This window comes from Tamandua tetradactyla, chromosome 16 (genome assembly GCF_023851605.1).
Source record: "Tamandua tetradactyla isolate mTamTet1 chromosome 16, mTamTet1.pri, whole genome shotgun sequence".
NCBI classification, from domain to species: Eukaryota; Metazoa; Chordata; class Mammalia; order Pilosa; family Myrmecophagidae; genus Tamandua; species Tamandua tetradactyla.
Genome location: NC_135342.1, coordinates 35,365,833 through 35,385,781, shown reverse-complemented (window position 1 = coordinate 35,385,781; position 19,949 = coordinate 35,365,833). Strand labels below are relative to the sequence as shown.

Here is a 19,949-nt window from a genome sequence, read left to right as displayed (position 1 = left end):
ATTATGAAATACCGTGACCAAATGGATTTATCCTGCTGTAGGTAAGAATTTGTAGAGGGGCCCTTTTCTGGTGATGATAATACACTTTATGCAACACCTCCCCTCCCTTGGGCCTTATACCTGCCCCAGCCAGGCAACTTTTTTGTCCTCCCTTTGACTGAGGGTTGTTGCAGCTCAGCCCCACCTGGGTCACTCCCAAATCCCCAACTTGATTTTTGCACTTTTGCACAGCAGTAAGGTTACATTAATACTTCCTAACCTGTGCATAAATGGTCCTTAAAGGTTCAAGGACAGCCTTTTTCAAGAAAGCAATAGCTTATATTCCACAATGTATTTAATCAGAGCTGTCCTTGTTCTCTGCCCCACATCAATACACTCTGCCTCCATCCTCTTTTAACTTTATTTCTCCTCAAAAAAAAAAACATGCACAAGGCAAAAAGTTTACAAAATTAAAGAGCTCAAAGAAAAAAATAACTCATGGTCCTAACAACCAGAGGTAACCACTGATTATATTTTGTGTGTAATGCTGTTGAAAGAAATTTTAATTTTTATGCAATCATATTTATCTTATGTTCTGACTTTTATATTATGCTTGCAAGGCCTTTGATACCACCGACAGATGAAGTACTCATTTGTTTTTGCTAATAAACAAGTATATAAGAACCATTTATTTCATAAATAACCTTACCTGTGTCATACATTGTGCCACATAATAAACCGTTTTATTTATTTTTATTTCTGATTCTTACTATTCTCTTCCACTGACCTATTTTTGTGCCATTTGTTTTTTTGTATGCTGTATGGTGAGATCACGGTTCATTCTTTATCCATGTGAGTATCCTGTTATTGCAGCACTATTTGTTGAATTTTTGTTTGTTTCCTTGTTTTTAGAGGGAAGTGCATGGGCCCGGAACCTGGGTCTCCTGCAAGGCACAGGTAAGAATTCTACCACTGAATACCCTAGCATCCCCTGTGCCATTTTTGGTTTTTTGCCTCTTCCTCATTTCTTTTTTCTTTGTTTTTGCATGGGCATGCATCAGAAATTGAACCCAGGTCTTCTGCATGGCACTGAGCCACCATCACACCTCCCCTGTGCCATCTGTTTTAAAACACTGTGACTTACAATATGTTATAATATTTGGTGGTACAAGATTACTCTAACTATTCTTTTGCTCATTTAACATGTTTATTCTTCTGGATGAAAAATATGAAAAAAATTCAAGTTTCAGAAAGTAATTGGGAAGGCTGAATGGGATTGCATTGCATTTATAGATTCAATTGAGGAAGAAATAGAGTTTTCCAATCATGTATCCCCATTTTTTAAGTGTTCATTCATTTTTCTCAGTTATATTTTGCATTTTTACTTCCTTATAGATACTCCATACTTTAAAAAATTATTCCTATTCAATATTTTTATTTAATAATTGTGTTTGTTTATAATACTTTGAAAGTCAACTAAAATTGATCAAAAAGACCTATCACTGGCTGTACCACAATACACAGTCATTCCCAGACAGTGAAAGAGAGCAATTATTCTCTGTGGAACTCAGAACTTTCTCAATCTCCTGGGATTTCACAATCTCTCTTATATGGGGTCTTTTTGCTTCATAGCATTGCGAAGTTGACTTCTATTATATTAACTGCTTTATACCAAGAGCCATAGAGAGATACCTGCACTTAGCCAATGGAAGTTGCAAAGTGCTACAGCTCTTTGTGGACTAATTTCCAAGCTACTGACACAGTATCATATTTTACATGGATTTTCTTCACATCAATATTAAATGCTATGGACTATTGATTATCCGTCTTTTGTAAATGATGAAACTGAGGTTTATAGGGGTTATGTTGTTTTCCCAACCCAAGTGGTAGAAGAATCTGACTCAAGAACCCATTCACTTAAAACCCCCTTTCAAAATAAAGAATGCAAAGCCTAAAGTGGACTTTCCCCACACCATCCCTCTTCAGCAGTGTTAGGGAGCCAGAGCTGCTTCAGTGCCCTCTCATGCCTCTTCAATATCTTCACTCTCTTTCCCTCCATAAGCTCTAAGCCTCCCCCCAGAGATGTAGATGAGAAGTCTATATGGCTAAAGACTAAGATAATGAAGATGGTAACACCTCCCTGGAGTCACAAAAGTCCCTATCGCGGGCGGGCCGTGGTGGCTCAGCGGGCAAAGTGCTTGCCTGCTATGCCGGAGGACCTCGGTTCGATTCCCGGCCCCAGCCCATGTAACAAAAACGGAGAAACGGAATGCAATAAAACAAGAGGATGTTTAAAAATGTCTCCCTTTCTTCCTTCCTTCCTTCCTTCTATCCTTCCTTCCTTCTCTCTGTCTTTCCTTTAAAAAAAAAAAAAAAAAAAAAAAAAAAAAAAGTCCCTATCGCCTCTTTCATTAATAATTAATTCTTTAAAGATGACTTTTTTTGACAGATCTGTTCTTATACTGTATCTGTTAGGACTCAAACCCAGAACTCTTTGTGTGTAAGCATTTGGCTACACTTCCTTTCACAGATGAAGCTGTTCTCTTTCCCAATATTCATGCCCTTATTTCTTTTTCTTGCCTAATTGCATGAGTTATATCTCCAATTGATACCAAATAATAATCTGACAGATGTTATTCTTTATTACTCTCAGACTTAGACATGATTTCAATGTTTTACAATTATATATGAGTTTGGTGAATAAAACAAAGCATGCTTTTATACATTTCAGAATTTAATTATTTAAACAGAAATGTTTTTAAATTTTATCAATTGCCTTTTCAGTAGTTGAAGAAATAATATTTTCCTTTCCTCCCATCTTATTAATGCAATTAAATTTATTAATATATTTCCTAATATTAAGTCCCTTTGTTTTCTAATAATAAAAAGTGTCTTTGGCTGTGGAGCATTTTTATTACAATACTGAATTCGATGCTAGTATTTTAACGTTTAATAATTTAAGTCAATATTCATAAGTGAGATGACCTCTGGTTTTAATTTTTTACTTTTGTGGTCTAAAGTTTGGTTTTAATATCAAAATTTGCTAGCTTTCTTAAATAAATTATAGAGCACTTAACATAGATACATTCTGCTCATTAACTTTTTAAAAGAACGTGCCCATGTTTGAATCTTGTGCATTTTTAGAGGAAAGGCTTCTATGGGTTGTTTATTTATCTTTCATTTCTTTTTAACATTGAGTGTATTTAGGGCTATGAATTCTGCCTAAGTGTTGCTTTGGCTGCACCTCATGAGTTTGAATTTGTACTGATACCATTATATTAATTTATTAAATAGTCAGAAATTAGAGAACATTGGACCTTTTGGTAGCTATTTCTTCTCCAAATTATACAGCATAGTTAAAGTTTTGGCAGGATCCACATAATTGCATCCATTTTCTTAATTAGAAGTGTCTACATTCAGTCAGAACGATTTCTAGAATAAATTCCTCAAACTTTGTGACATACACCTTTAAACTCTGATAGTCCTCTGATCATTTTTTTTTAACATGGGCAGGCACTGGGAATCGAACCCAGGTCCTCTGGCATGGCAGGCAAGCATTCTTGCCTGCTGAGCCACCATGGCCTGCCCTCCTCTGATCATTTTATTGATCTACTAGAAGAGAGAATCAGAAGACTATATCTAAATCATCATGGATTCTAAGACTCTTCCTTAGAGGCAACTTTTGACAGTGCCCAATGTGTTTGTTGATATGACATCCCAATTAGGCTACTCTTCGACTGAGTCTCAACTCAACCCCCATTTCCTTGGTGAAAACTTCCTTAGTACCCACTATGAGTTCAGTTTCTCCTAGTATACCCTCCCTCACATCCCAAAAATCTTTATGATATTCATTACACTCATTATCATTTGATAATCTGCCTTTCCCTCTAGAGTGTAAACTCCATGGGATACAGTACTACATCTATATTGTCTGCTACCACATCTCCAAGGCACTTGGATATACTTGGTTTTTAGTGGCCTCTCAGACAGTATCATTACCTGATTCCTCAAGGGCAGGGATCTTTCCATCTCTTATTTCAGTTCCCTCCGTGGAGTTCTGGAAGCACACCAGGTCTCAATAAATACCACATTTCAGAACAGGACATGGAGTGATTCGTTTTCCATTTTCCAGTGACTCCAATCTGTTTCAGCGGTCTTTGGAAACTGGGCTTTCATTTTCTGTTCTTTAGAACACAAGACTCAATGCTAAAACTTAGCTAACCTCGGCCTTTGACAATAATATTTTAATGATAATTCAGGCATATAAATATTTAATTTGTTTTTAAGTAATTCCCAGGAAATTTATTTCCCTTGTTTCCTTGAGTTCTCCTCAATTTTCACATAGCTCTTTGAAACAAGAATTTTTCCTTAGAGCTAAGCCTATTCCTACTTGTTGCAATATCAGGATGTTGCTTTTTACCTTCTCCCTAGATACTTGCAGCTATTCCTGCAGTAATTACCTCTTGGCCTGCTGCAATTCTTCCTGACAGTGAGACAGACGGAAACACAGACAATATGCTCAACTCTAAACTCAAGGAAATATTCTTTTCTCTCACAAACAATTCTTTGTAAAGGCCAGAGGATCAAAGACAAATGCTGCATCACAAAAACGTTTCCTGAAGCCATATCATCTCCCTTTCCCACTCCCACCTCTGAACATTCAAAAGCCAAGTAGGCAATTGCCTACATGGCAAGGGGAATTTCTGGCAGACTTCTTACTCCAAGATCAATTCTCTTCTCTCCAAGGTCAATTCCAGGCCTTGCTATTGTATCTAAGTCCTTGATTTACAGTCCTTAAAACTTCCATCATTATGTCCATATTAACTATCATGGCATTGTAAGACACATTAGCTCCTGACAGCTTATCCTGATTTAGCAAAGTTCTCAGTGGATGGCACTTGAATAATAAATTTTGAAGAGGAAGAGCAGAACATATCTGGAGCTTAGAATGCTCTATTCTGAGGTAGAACAGGTGTCTTGGTGGGAGAATATATGTCACCATGAAGTATAAAGAAACCAATTTCTTGGAAATAGAATGGGGGTCCATACAGAGTAATTGAATGCCCAAAATTGACACAGATGACCTGGAAGAGTCAAAATCTCTGAAGGATGTTTACATGGAGGTATTTATCGTGTTCTAAGGTTGAGATAGCTGCCCAACTGTGCATTAAGACATTTTATAAGGCAATGCCTTCCTAGTCTCTGAAAGTCTAGTGAACATCTGAAATGGTTTGGTCCTGAAGAGTTCTGCACTGGCAATGAAATAGACAAGGAACTCATTGATATTCCTTCTGACCCAATTATTTCTGAATGACTGTGTCCAGGATGACCCAAATATTAAGAAAACATCACTCACCAAAATGATTTGGAGAGAACCTTTTAGAGTATGTGGTGACCATCAGTAAGTTCCTTCCTTGGCATCCATTTCCCCCTTGTTCTTTCCCAACAACCCATCATTTCTACTTGGGTTCTTATGGTTCTAATGAAATCTATTCCAACCCAGCTCCAGGGACAGAGCACACGACCCTAGCTGACACATTCAGGATGTTCCCCTGCCCTAACCAAAGCAATTGTTTTAATGATTGGAACTAATTTTATAGTCCATCCCATCAGGAAATGGGAGAAGAAAGTAGCCCTGAAAACCAGTGGCAACCACTGGTTGCCATCACAACAGAAGCCCAACAAGGGATAAACCCAATCTGTAGAAGGCAGAGGCAAGAGTTCTTGAGCAATGTCCTTGAGCCTCTAGATCAAGCCTGGGTTGAGTCCTGCCTAACCCCTGGATAATATACCAAAAACTTAGTTTAAAAATACATCTTCTTCAATTTCAAGCCAGGTGGAATGGGTTTCTCCACCTGTGCTTGCATGTGTTCTAACTGATGAATATTTCTCGGATTCCATGGGTTCCCATACTAAGTCATTACATGATTTTGCTGGACATTTATTTCAGAGTTTGATCAGGGACCTCCTCTCTCCTGAGAAATGCAGGCAGACAGACCTAGTGTGTGAGCACTGCTTGGTGGCAGGAACCATGCCTTGCACCAGAAAACTTCTCCTGTAGGTAAGCAGAGGGCCTGGAGATGGCAGACCCAGCTTCCTGGGAACTGATCATGTACCTCTGCCCACCACCTCATCTGGCCACCAGCAACCCTGTCATTTCCCTGCCACTGTACTAGCTCACATAAGGCTCTGGTTAAGATTACAAGCAGATGCTCTGGCACAATTCAGAGACCCCATGAAAGGAAAGCAGTCAGATTTTCCTGTAAGTGACAGCCATCATTTCTGAAAGGCAGGATAATTGCAGGTTTACTCCTTCACCATACAAGCTATCTGAAGGTAAAACAATGGTGCACAGTGATGTGCCCACCTCAAGGACAGAAGGGAGTGAAGGGAACAGAAGGACTCCATCTCTTTATTTTAATAAAGAATGGATTTTCCCATAGTTGAGATTTGACAACAGCTTCCCCTAATCTTTTTCCCCATAATTCAATCAAAGGTGCAGACGGAAGTACTCAGCTGGCATCTTCAATTTTTTGGCCCCTTCTGAATCTTTCCTCTCTCACTCTGTTAACTGAAGAGAAAGGCTCACTGCCCCTGACAAGCATGCCTCCTCCTCTTTTCTCCATACCACTGAACTCCTGTGAAGTTCACCTTCTCTCTCCCTGTACAACCTTTTCTGGGCTATTCAGAAATGGTGGAGCAATTATTCCCAATGAACTCACTTTGCCAAGAAGCCACTCTCAAGAGGTTATGCCTAACTTTCTCTCCTTCTGAGATGCAACAGGCCTATCACAGAACCATGCACCCCAACTAGTGGTCATGCACGAAGGAGCAAAGTACCCAATTGAACTATTTTTGAGGAAGACACAGTCTTGGAATGGCTGCGGAAAAATAAAACCCTACCATTTCCATCCTTTCCGGTCGGTAATAAAACTCTCATTTCTAAGTCCTGAACCCCAGGCACTGTTTGCCAGAATAGCCCTGTGCTCCCCATTGTTGCCAGCCATCACTCCAGGAATCTGGAATTTTCTTCAGGAAGTTTCCTCTCTTCATCTTTCACCACACGTTGCCTCCAAATCTCAAAGGCCAGAAAAACAAATACCATCTTATTGGCTTTTCCCTAAGAGTTGAAATAGCAAAAATTAAGAGAAGCAGTACACCACAGGGAAGGGATTTGGGCTCCTTTGTAGCAAATGGATGGGCTAATTTTTCTACCTGGGGCTGTGGAAAATGAGTTCCCTAGTAAACAAATCTCTGCTGTCATACAGAGGCAGTCCTTTGCTTGCTTTCTCTCATCAACAAAGAACAATTGAAGCCCTGTCCCTTCTTTCCTCCTGATGGAGCTTTAACCCTGACTTCTCACTCCTGTCAGAAAATTTCAGTGAAAGTTAGAGCTACAGATTGCACAGCTGACCACACACCTTGACTCCAAGCTCTCCTCTGGGGCACACCGGGCATTTAGAATGAGAAGGTAAGTTCTGGAAGCCTCCTATATTCTGGCTTCCCATTCTGGCTCCAGCAGCAGAGCTTGGGTTCTTTCTCTATTAGCTAGAGACCCCCTTGACTCCCCATGTGCACCTGCTCCTTGCTTGGGGCCAAGAATACTGACCATTGGTGTGCTTATGAAGGCCTCTCTTCCTTCCAATGCTTTCCTCCCCAAAAGTCTGGGCCATGTTCTGGTGCCTCACAGAGAGGCAAAAACTTGACTGGATTTGAAGAAAGGAGCTGCCCACCTCCACAATCTCATTCAGTGAGGCTTCCTTCCTAGCCACCATGCCTTCTCAACTTTCAGTCTTCCTGTATCTCCCAATATCCCTTGATCAGATATGCTGGACTTTCTCTAGATGGGCCTAGAGCCAGAGGCTCTCCTTGCCGGGCTGCCATACCTGTGTCTCTCCATTTATGTGCCTTGGGCCCCCCTTTAGCCATGGCTGAAATGTCTACTTCTGAGGATCTCAGATACCTAAGTTGTATGTGTCTCATCATGTTCCATACGGGCAGAAAGTACCACCTTGGATCATCCAGAATGGACTTATTTTGAAAAATCAAAGGGATGGTCCAAGTGTGCCCTACCCCTCAACCTGGTTTTTGAGAAATGTCTTCCCTTAAAGGAGTCAGATCATGTGATAATGCCAGGAAGGCCTCTCAGGCTACCAAAGACCCATAGTAGGTCATGTGTAAAAGCAGCAGGGCATTCCAGAGTGGCAGCCTGGGGGCTGGAGACTTCAGACTCTCTAAATGAATCCATCCCAAGTACTTCTTTCTTTATGCTTAACCACACTTATGCTTCAGAGGAAATTGGGTCCATATGCACCAATTTCTTTAATCCCCAGGCAACCACATGTTTTCTACCAGGCCTGTTTAATTGCCCGTGAAACCTCAGAGTTGTCTGTAACATGGAGGGCGCCCAGAAGAACTGTCACCATCACTGCTACAAACCATACTTTGGCCTGGCCAGCCACCTTACTAGGCATGTGGGTGGACAGGCTGACCTGGTTGGCCAAGGACATGCTGTGAGTAGTGTTGGCTCACATGTGTGTCCTGCTGGCATCTAGTCCACAATAAGATGGGTCATCATCGGCTGCAATTACTGCTTCCAGACCTTATTTGTAAAGGTGAAGTTACTATATATGCTGGGACTAGGAAACCGAAGACCTGGTGTCAGATCCAGCTGTGAAGTCACCCAACCTCCCTAATCTCAGCTTGTCCCTTCCTCAAATGGGGTAAGTTATTCCTGCCTCATCTACTTCAACAGAACATTCAGATGAAGAGGGTAAAAGGGATTTATGAATGTGAAGCATGTAGCACATGGAAAGCTGAATAGGAGAAGGCATACTTCCATCTGTGCCAATGAGGGTAGAAGCTAACTTGGTTCCCTGCCTGTCTCTCCCCCTAAGACCTACTGGTCAGGAGAGTTGTAGCCATCATTTGATATAACAACCACTACCATTTCATTTACAGTCTACTTGCCGCTTTCACCCACATTATCTCATTTTTTTTCTTTACAACACACAAGGGAAGGCAGAACTGATTGAAATTCCCACTGAAGAGTTTCATGGGGACTCAGTGATGTGCTCAAGACCCTGCAGTCTGTAAGGCATGTCACCTCTGAAGCCAGGCACACATAGCCTACTCCTTCCACTCCGCTTTTGGTCTCCATGCAGCCCAAGCCTCACCTCGGAGACAGCAAGGTGCCCAGCTACTTCAGTTGATGCCACACGTGCTTCATTAACTCAAGCATCCCACCTCACTCACTGCTGCAGATCAATGCTCTGGCCCCTTCAATTCTTGGAAGGCACAACCAGTCCATTGTGGTTTTGTGACCAACTCAAGTGTTGGATGCCTGGTTCAGGGCTGGTGGGTCCCTCCAGCCAGCTCTGCGGCTGTGAGCAGACATTCCTAGCCATTCCTCAGGGATCAGCAGGCTGGTGTCAATTGGACCCTTACTGTAAGGGCATATATCACACAAATATAGTCCAATAACTACAGCAACACAGATTCAAGCAAAAATTCAAGGGATTAACCAGACAAGGGCCAAGGACATCGTATCTGTCTTGACTAAGTGACCAGTTCTGGTGCCCTTATTGCATCCCTCATGGTTGGCAATGACTGCAGCTGCTTCCCCCCCACAAGCTCTTTTTCACATCTCACAGGAGAAGGGGATGCTTCTCTCCCAGAAGCCTCAAGTCAGGCTTTACTGGTCCAGTTGAGTCAAGTGATCACCTTGAAACAATCACTCTGCTGGGCAGGGCCTGGGGACTAGGGCAGAGCAATGTGCTGCAGCCTAAGTCATGGGCTCCACCTGTGGTTCAGACTGGGAGGAGATCAAATCCATCCAAACAGGTGGACTGAAGGTGGAGGAGGGAGATTCCCCTGGAAGAACTAAAATGTGAGTTGGTATAGGGCAGGCACCCAAAAATCCAATATCCACTACACGGTTCTTCAATATTCATGCAAGCTTGATGCTCCCTGCTCCCTTTGAGGGACAAGCAAACTCTCATCCTTCCTCTAAAGTTGGGATTGGCAAACTTTTTCCTATATATACATATTTTATTATTTATTTTAGGCTTTGCAGGGCACAAGGCCTCTGCTACAATTACTCAATTCCATCATTGTAGCATGACAATACAGAAATTAATGAGTGTGGCTGTGTTCCAATGAAACTTCATTTAGGAAATTTGAACTTCATATGATTTTCACGCATCACAAAGTATTATTTTTCCTTCGAGTGTTTCAACCATTCGAAAATTAAAACTCTAGTCTTAACTCCCAGGCTATACAAGAAAACAAAACAACCCAGACAAAAAACAAACAAATGGAGGCTTAATTCTGGTTTATGGTCCCTGGTATGCCTATCCCTGCTGTAAAAAGATGATTATCAGGAGACAGGAAGGAAGTAGAGGGCTGTTACACTGTCAAAGGGCCCAGGGTCTTGGTGAAATTTGGTGTCTAAGGAATATGAATAAGAAACAGCTCTAAGAAATCTTTGGAACAAAGTGAAATCCTCAGGTTTGGTTACTGATTTACCTATACTCTCTCATACTAATTTACAGAGAGAAGTCTATTAATCATTCTGGGTGCAGAAAGGAAATCGCATCCTCAGCGTAAACATAAATTATCAGCCTAAAACTCAAATTCCTTCAGAGGGATGGGACAAGTTAAAAGTTTTGAATAGCTCAAACAGAACAAATGGATGAGAGGAGATAATGCATCTTTTGAAATACAAACCTGAAAAGATGTTATGCTCAATTACACTGACAAAAGATTTGGGATCCAGCAATATCCTCCGTGGAATTCTGCAGCTAAACAGGAATGCTAAATCACAGAGTCTAACTTAAGCAAGAGTAATATAGCATGAGCCACATTACACGCGCATCCGCTGGGAGTTTGAATCTGCTCTGATGTTTACAAAATGCCTTTCTCCAACTGTATAAGAAAATGGGCTTGTCTGCTAAGAACCCCTGCATCTACAAGCTGCCAAGTTCCAGATTGAGCATTGGGGTATCCTGGAAAGAGATGGAGGTCAAGAGAGGTCATGGTGAGGCTTGAGATGTTAAGGGGCAGAGTTTGGACCCCTCATAAAGGGAGCCCCAGTTCCAAGCAAACAATGCTAAAGATCCTGGGGGAAAAAATGAGGGGGGTGACCAGGAAGAAAGGGAATGATTTTGGCTGGGAAGTCCTTCTACCACCCTGGCACAGACAAGGTGAGCCATGGCACTTTGTTCATGTCATGCCCCTCCACCCAGTAAAGAGTCCTCCCTGACCACCTCCCATGCCCCTCCCCAGCTCCTAGAGCTAATAGGAGATTTCATAGGCCCGTGAAATGTCTAACTTGCTCCCTTTATTGCTTATCTTTTTCTGGGTGCAAGTTCTGCCCTCCTCTGAATTTCTGAAGGGGCAGGTCCTATCACTTGTACTTCTTGGTATTCCTCAGCAGAGCTGATGCACAGTAGGTATCTGTTTAATCCCCAGGAGGGGATGACCCAATAAGAACAGGTTTGTTAGGCCACCAGAAGAATAGAAAAGGGTGGCTGGAGCCTGGAAGCTAGCGCTGCCACTGCCACACGTTCATGGAAGGCAGGCTGAGATTCCAGGTGAATTGTTGGTCTTTGCCATGACAAGTATGAAAGGCTGACCCTTGAAATTTGTACCCTAAGTATCCTGGGAGCCAGACAGATAGGTAAAGGGAAACAAAGAAAAAGAGGATTATGAAAAAAATGTAAACATGGTCCTGCTTCAAACCAAATTATGCTTCCTAATGCCCCAGCTCCAAGTCCAAACTCAAAAACCTTGGCTGGGGGTGTGGGTGTGCAGGGCAGACAGACACCCAGCTGGTATAAGGGGAGCAGGTGCCTGCCTCTCACTCCTTGAGGCTCAATGATCCAAGAACCCTGGAGGTGGATCCCCAGACCTGCCTCTTTAGAAAGCAGGCTGCACCTTCCTCACAACAACTCCCCATATGGTTGCAGGAGAGCACCCAGGTTTCAGAGAAGTCCCACCACACCCATGAGTGCGGACAAAGCAATGTAGATGGGACAAGGAGGGGGAAAGCAGAAGCTGCTTCCCTATCCTGAGCTCAGGAAACTCAGGGGGAAGGGAAAGGCATTTCTCCCCAACCCAGCAAGACCTCTGGGGGGGATCACAGGAAATCAGATGCTTTCCCCCAGGCCTTGGTCCATGGGATGGGTGGAAGAAGTGCTAATCTCTAGGTGCTGGGAGAGAGGACACCAACCAATAGCTTCTTAGCCATCTGCTGAGGAAATACCAGGGTAAATTAAAACGAGAGTGGATTTGTGACTTCTGTCTTTTCCAAAAAGATAGTGTTGGCAGGTTTATGAGAAAACCATTCCCAAACACCTTGAATTTATATGGCATGCTTATTTCAAAAGCTCTTCCACATCTGTTAGCTCTTTGAAGCCCCTGGAGGCAGGTGGGGCTGGGAAGGAGAGCTGGGTGCAGGAGGGGAGACACAGAGAGTCTGGGCAGCTTGCCGAAGACTGCAGGTCTCCCAAGGGAGGGGTCAGAGTGACACCAGCACCCTGACCTCTCACACATACTCCAGAGGCTTCTCGTCCTCAGAGAGCTCCGGCCAAGGGCAGTATGTAACACAGCTGGAAGTGAAGCAACCACTTAAGAGCTGGGCAGTCAAGTCGGAGCTGAGGATACACACACGCGTGCAGGCACACATACACGCGCCTGGCCCTGCACCTATGCACATTGTAAATTCACCAAGGTTTAGAGGTAAAGGAATAATGATTCCTCAAACAGAAATACCAGAGGCTGATTGACAAGGAGGCCCCTCATAATCAGTGCTGCCGTAAACTATACTAATTATGGTGTCAATTGGTAACATTATAAAGGTTGAAGCTACATAATGAAAAAAGAACATACACACTGGCAGCGCTAGTTCAGCAAATGTAATTACAGGGTGACATTATTGGCAAATAGTATTTTATGAGGTATTCACGGGATCGTGGCATAAACACATTCCGAAGTTATAGGCTCCACAGAGGTGGCTGAACCCAGAACTGGCCAAAATCTCTTGGAGGAGGCCCTGAAGATGATTCTCCCAGCTGAGCCACCTCTTGGCTTCTCCAGACGGACCACCACCTTGCACTCTTGTTTCTGCTTTGTACATAATATCCTTGTTCCTGGTCCATCCAAGCTCTTCAGTCCTCAAAGCACAGTGGAGGTCCTGGTCTGCCGTGAATGTGACATGGAAAGCAGACACCCACCCATGCACTCATGCAATTTTTATCAATGGTTAACAAGAGTCATAGAACTCTGTGCCAGGCAGTGTTCTAGAAGCTTAGGACACAGTCGTGAGTGAGACTGCTGTCATTGTGCTCACAATCCGTGGCAGTCTCAGGCTGAATAGACTTCTTATGTTTGGGCTGACTTCTTCCAGGGTCAGATTTATCAAAGGTCCAAGAGGAAGCCGCCAGGTTTCTCAGAACATAGCTTTGTAAGGGTCAGAGCTTACCTCTACCATTCTCTACAGATCAGGCAAGTCACTGAGGCCATCTCAGATTCAAAAGCAGGGAAGTTAGACTCAATAGAGGGAGCAGCAAAGAATAATCACCCATTTTTAAACTACTACACTCAAGCCTCAGAAACACAGCCTCTACCAAAGTCCTGCTTAGCCTCTTGACAGCTTAATAAACATTTTTCGTGCACAGTCAAATTGTCTTCATTGTCTCTTAATCAAAGGAATTAGCCCCTGTTTACTGAGGGCCTACCATGCATGCACAGCCTCTTTGTACCACATATAATGTACAGTGCTCACAGCCTTTTCTCCAGGAACTTGCAGACAAGAGAAGATGCTGCACACTTCCAATTGTAACAGTTGAACTAATTTTTAAAGTGAAATCTGACAGGAAGCCCAAGTCTATTAAAGAGATCAAAGTAGAATTCTTCTGACTCAACTGAGAGCCCCAAGCCACCTCTGCAGAAGCCCTAGCTCAGTGACTCACCATGCACCAGGGAGCTGGGGAAGTGAAATAGCCCCTCTCCATATAAGAAGTTTTTCTGATGATAAGATATGGACTGGTCTTTATGGGATAAGTAGCGTCTTAATGAAAATTTTGTTTTATTGTAAATCTATGTCAAATTGCCTTAAAGAGAAGGGGAAGAAAGGGAGCAAGATAGTTCTAGGGCTGGAGAAGGCTTCAGATAGGGCTGGATCCAGGGGCTCACATGATGTCCTATGTTAATTAACACGTAATATATTAGTTAGCACAGGATTGGTTCTCTCCAGTTTTCACCCATACTGACTTTATTCCTAGGAACATTTTTTATATACCCTTGTGACAGTAAGGCAGCCACCAGCAGATCCAAGTTTACTTCTGCACAACTGTTTCCACAAAATCCAATCCAACGGACCTGACTTGGGTCTGGTGCCTAAATCTGCAGTCAGAGTGGTTAGTTGATGTTCTATTACTACTGTCAAAATTCAAGGACTTGTATGCACCCTGGAGCCTGGGGTCGGTTGGTAAGATCACTTGTTCTGAGAGTGCAAGAGCAGTGGCACCCAAAGACAACTAGAGTCCTCTTACCAAAAGAAAACAGCCTGCAAGCTGGGCAGGCACCTACTCAGAAAGGAAGGGGCATCAAAGAACTGGGAGACAAGGGGCCATGTCTTGAAAAACTTGGCAATGACTGGTCTCACCCCACAAGGTAATTACAGAGGTCTGCTCTCTCGGTCATGGCCATTAATACATGGTCTTCTTACAAATGTGGTCCCTGTGTCCCTGGGAGGTCACTCAAGAGGTCAGGACCTTGCTTTGGAGCCTGGGCCTCACTCTGCCCTCTGTTCTGTGCCTGTCACTTAGGGCTCATACACCAAGATGTCCTCTGAGCTTGAAGAGTCCTTCAGTGAGTGTTTTGACCTCAAATAAAGCCAGAAAAAAGGAAGACAAGGCTGCCATGTGGCATTATGAAACATTGCCATTACGTTGAATGCCTCCATAACAAAGAATACCATCTTTATTATCACCAATAAAGGCATCAGGCTTTAGACTTTATTTTTCCATATAAAATAAATACACGCTAGAGTATAAGATTATAGCTGCACCATTATTTTCAAAAACTATTTAATTTAAGTGCAGCCTAACTGACCCATGCTGGAAAATCTGGAAACAGTGAGGGACCACCCCACTCTCAGAACACTTGCCCCACTGACTACAACAGCCCACAAGGTAGGCTTCTCTGAGAAACCTCTGGGTTTCATCACTGTTTAATGAATTGTTGCACTCTTTATAGGATAAACAATAAATTGCACATGATTTATCATATTACCCAATAAATCATGTGACAAATCATTAGGCAGAGTGATAAAATCAAGTGTTTTAGAAATAAGTTAATCTATGATGCCAATGTGTAAACTAAACAGTTGCTTAAAAACCCTATTTACTAATCATTTTTACATAAAGAAAGATTAATGATGATGTAGATGACATGTGTACTTATTCCTATAAACATCAGACAGTCGGGTGCCCCATTGGCCTTATAGTTTTAGCAAAGGCTCCCCCAAAGCCTCCCTTCTGTGGCATAATTGGGTTTGCCTCCTTCCTGCCTGCATTTGCCTTGACTGGGAAAGGAGGCTGGGGAAGTGAGGGCAAAAGAGAAAGAAATGGTTAATTAAGAGCATGTCACTGGAGGGGTCTGGTGGAGAGGCTGTTCTCACCATAAATTCTGTAATACGCTAATTAACACTTTCATTAGGGCTTGGAGACAGGTTCCGATGCTGCCCGCTTCCCCAGTCTCTGTCCGACCCGGCGCTCTTTCTCACTTGTGACAACTATGTTTATAGCTTCTCTGCCCATCGAGCCGGCTGGCACATCGAATTACCCTCAAGAGTACATGGGCATCACGTCACATTTGCGTGCCCAATATCATACGTGACGAGCTGTGCCACCGCCAGGGCCTTTAAAGCACATCCCACAGGCGGCCGGCCCCTGGAATGCATAGGCAGATATTAAGCTAAATCTTTTTGGAGTCAAGCTTGCTTCACATCAGTTACACGAACATATTGGTTCCTTTAAAAGAACAAATGCTTTGTGAGTAAGGAAACGACTCCATGACTGAAACCTGAGAAACCCTTCCTTCTGAGGGTTTTTCTCTGAGCAGGATGAGGGGAGAAACTATTTGGTTTCCAGGATATGAGTCTCAAATTAAATTCATTATGTATTTGGAATATTTGTCTTCTTCATTTTCCAGAGCCATCTTGACAAATACCACACAATGGGCTGGCTTAAACAACAAGCGTTTATGGTCTCACGGTTTTGAAGTCTGGAAGTCCAAAGTCAAGATGTCAGCAAGGCCACCCTTTCTCCTCCATCACACAGTGCTTTCTCTCTCCTCTCTGGCTTCTTCTCACTGACTATACTCAAATTTCTTCTTTTCATAAGGCCGCCAGCCATACGGATTAAGACCCACTCTGATTCAATTTGGCCACACCTTCACTAATAAAAGTATCTTCTGAAGGTCATATTTACAAATGGGTTCACACTCTCAGGAACACAGTTTCCAACTTGAACATGTCCTCGTGCTGTACAAGATGCAATCCCCCCAAAAACATTCATAGGCGACGTAAAAGGAGAAAACAAGAAAATGAGAGAAGAGCTGTTTTCTCTCTTACATGAAAATCCTACCAATCTTCTCAGATGGTCCCTCTAACTTGGGATTCCTCCATCATGACAAATTGAACCCTTAAGCTGGATAAAGCAGAGACCAGGCCATTTTTATTTTTTGGCATGGGCAGGCACTGGGAACTGAGCCCGGGTCTCTGGCTGTTGAACCACCGTGGCCTGCCCCAGGCCATTTCTTGATCTTAGCAATGCAGATACAACTGAAGTCAGCTTAGAAGTTTTCTAAAACTCACTTTCTCTTTTTCAGAAGCTTGATGTCTATGTTAACTTGCTTGAGAAAGTGCTAATCAAGGTTTGAGAACCACCATACCTGATGGCCTGCAAATGAGCTGTGTGAGAAATTGGATTAAGGATGGAGATGAGAGAGGAGTTGAGGATGGCTCTGTATTATCACTCTTCTGAAAAACTCAAAAAAATGAGATGGATGAATTTTACTGACAACTTCAGCTTCAGTGAACTACCTGGAAAATATTGTTTCCAAGGCAGAAATCCAATAAATGTGCTTTTACATGTGGTTTAGTCCCCAGCCAACAGGCAGAAGGTAAGTTATTATCATAGGAATTCAAAGTACCATGCATAACTTTGAACATGGCTTTTTCCCAAACTTACTTCTGAAAAACCCCTCACTCAGAATGAAATGTGATTCATAGATTCAGAGGAACTGAACCCAATTTCCAAAGGAATACTGGAAAAATATTCACAATAAGTTACATGTCCAATACCCAGAAAAGAAATAGACTGAGTGACAATGAACTCCTCATCTTACTTTCCCTCCTTCCTATCCAAATCACCTTCAAATCCACCCTGGCTCATTTTTCAAAATACTGTCTGTATCGGTCAGGGTCAGTTGAGTTTTGCTTCAGAAACATACAAGATCAAAATTTTAGTAGTTTAAAATGAAGTTTTATTTCTTGCTCTTGCTAAGTCACTGTGGACTGGGGAAGCTCTTGTGGCAGCTCAGCAATCCAGCCGGCTTCAGTCTAAAAGGACCTCGATAGTATTATGTACTCCCTTATCACTGAGGAAGAAAGACTGCAGAAGCAAGCACTAGTTCTTAAATCCTTTCACCTGAATTGAGGCACCATATTTTATTGGCCAAAACTAATCACATGGCCAGAACTACTTCCAAGAAGGGGGAAGTTTAATCTACATCTACCCAAATGTAGGGAAGAACCAGATAGTGATGAAATTTCCTAATGTGGATCACATATCCAACTTTCCAGAGCACCCTTCTTTGCAACCATGCCATTCCTTCCATCAGCTTCCCTGCAGAAGCAAAAATGTAAAGAGTAGGGCTCATTTCCCAGTATCTTAAAATGAGCTACTCTCTTTGTTGCTGCAAGCTGAACTACTTTCATCTTTAGAACCATGGCACATATGCTTTGTCAGGGATGATGAAACGCACATTTGTGTAGTGTTTAACTCAACAAAGCGGCCATATAACCTAAATAAAGGTCAAGAGCATGGATCCTAGAGTCCAGAGTTCCTGTGCTGGAATCCCAGCTCTGCCACTATCTGGGTGGCCTTAGGCAAGTTAATTAACTCCTCTGCATCTCAGTTGGCTAATCTGCAACATGGGGCTGAGAAGGGTGTCTACTCACTGGTTGGTGAGAGGATTAATTAAGCTAATACATTTAAAGCACAATAAGAATGCCCAGCACTGAAATATCTTCTGTGACTGTCTCCAAGGGCTGCTCACAACCACTGTACCCTTTGGTCATTGTAATTTATTGGAGGGAAAAATCATACCCTCTGACTTCTCCATTCTTTCCCCCATTCCAAACAGAGGCCAGTGTTGTGCGTAGGATGTTGACTGCCCCAAAACTGAGAAAGACCTTTGGAAACTAAAATTGGGTGTAGGGGCTGGAAGGAAATTATTTGCTCTGCACATGGAAATGGGAAGATTTTAACATAATGTGGTAGGGACAGTCATACCTGCCAACTAATCCATGTTCCATCTCTCTTGTAGCTAAGTGAGTCTTTTGACTGGTAAAGGCCTCTGAGTTAGGAGCAGAAGTAACAAAGCCACTTTCAAGGCACAGGGTTTGCTTGAAGCTGCAGGGTTCCCCTGCACCCTCCTTGCTTCTGTCAGAATAACTGAGGTGATGCCATATTGAGAAGATGAAGTTGAATCACCCTGGATGATCATGCTCCTGAAGGCCCACAATGGAATTGCATGTGTAAGAACTGAAATTCTGTTGAGTTAACTTAACCACTGATATTTTGCTTGTTTGCTATTACAGTATATCCTAACCTAACCTGACTAATCCAAGGAGGATTTCTCCTGAAAGAAGAGAGCAAAGAACAGGGAAAGTACCAGACCCAAAGGGTGGAAGGGCAGAAGTCTCTTAAAAACAAGACTAGCTCATAAAAATTGTAAGCTGTTTTGCACTGATGTGATGTAAACTCCCTTTATCTCTCATTTTCTGTATTGTTTTATTTGGCTTTTATTTTATTTGTTAAATTCTTGCATGGGAGGAGCAATTAAAGAAAGAGACTGGGCTACGCATTTAAGTTTACACCAGAACAATGTAAAGAAAGAGCTACAAGTCACAACATGGAGTACTGAGGTAGAAAATTGGAGTTAGAAATACTTACGAAGTTGGAGTTAGATCTACTTAGTATGACATGGCGCAACTGCTCCAGATGTTTTTGAGAGGATATTAAACTTTTCACTGGATATAGAGAGGAACATTAGTCAATCTTATTATACTGTTAGGGTTAGGCTGACCCTCGCAAATAAAAACCTGAGTTAAGGATGGACAGTAATTCGTATTATCTCAAATTTACAAATGACAGAAAAACAAATAAGATTCCAAGGGACTGAATGGTTTTTACAAAATCACACAGAAAGTCGTGTGGTGAATTCAGGACAAGAATTCAGATCTTTTTCACCTAGTCTTTTCACCTAAGGCTCTTAACATTCATATTTAGGCAATTCTCAGTAGAGTCAAGGAAAGTGATAAAATCCAATGGTCAATTCTCTGTCATCACCTTTTTGACATATCTCTAGCATTTGATGCAGTTGATTATTCTTTATTCCTTGGAACGCTTTCTTCATTTGCTTTATACAACACAACACTCTCTTGGGTTTCTACCTACATCATTATAAAAATTAACCTCAGGATGCACGGGTAGTTTAGTGGTTAGAATGCCCACCTTCCATGCAGGAGACCTGGGTTCGATTCTCGGACCACGCACAAAAATTAACTTCAATTTTTCGCTCTTCTTTGATGAATCCTCCTCATTTCCTCAACCTCAATGTTGAAGGTGCTTTGGGGCTCAGTCCTCGGACCTCTTCTCTTATATCTATATATTCAC

The 19,949-nt window shown here is 42.4% G+C and overlaps 1 long non-coding RNA gene across 1 annotated transcript; it reads left to right on the top strand.

The window, feature by feature from the left end:
• The first annotated feature begins 889 nt into the window (after window positions 1-889).
• On the top strand, window positions 890-19,008 carry LOC143659383 (uncharacterized). The gene is made up of 3 exons (XR_013163514.1): window positions 890-936; window positions 16,876-17,169; window positions 18,872-19,008. It is a non-coding gene; the product is annotated as an uncharacterized LOC143659383 (long non-coding RNA).
• The last annotated feature ends 941 nt before the right edge of the window (window positions 19,009-19,949 follow it).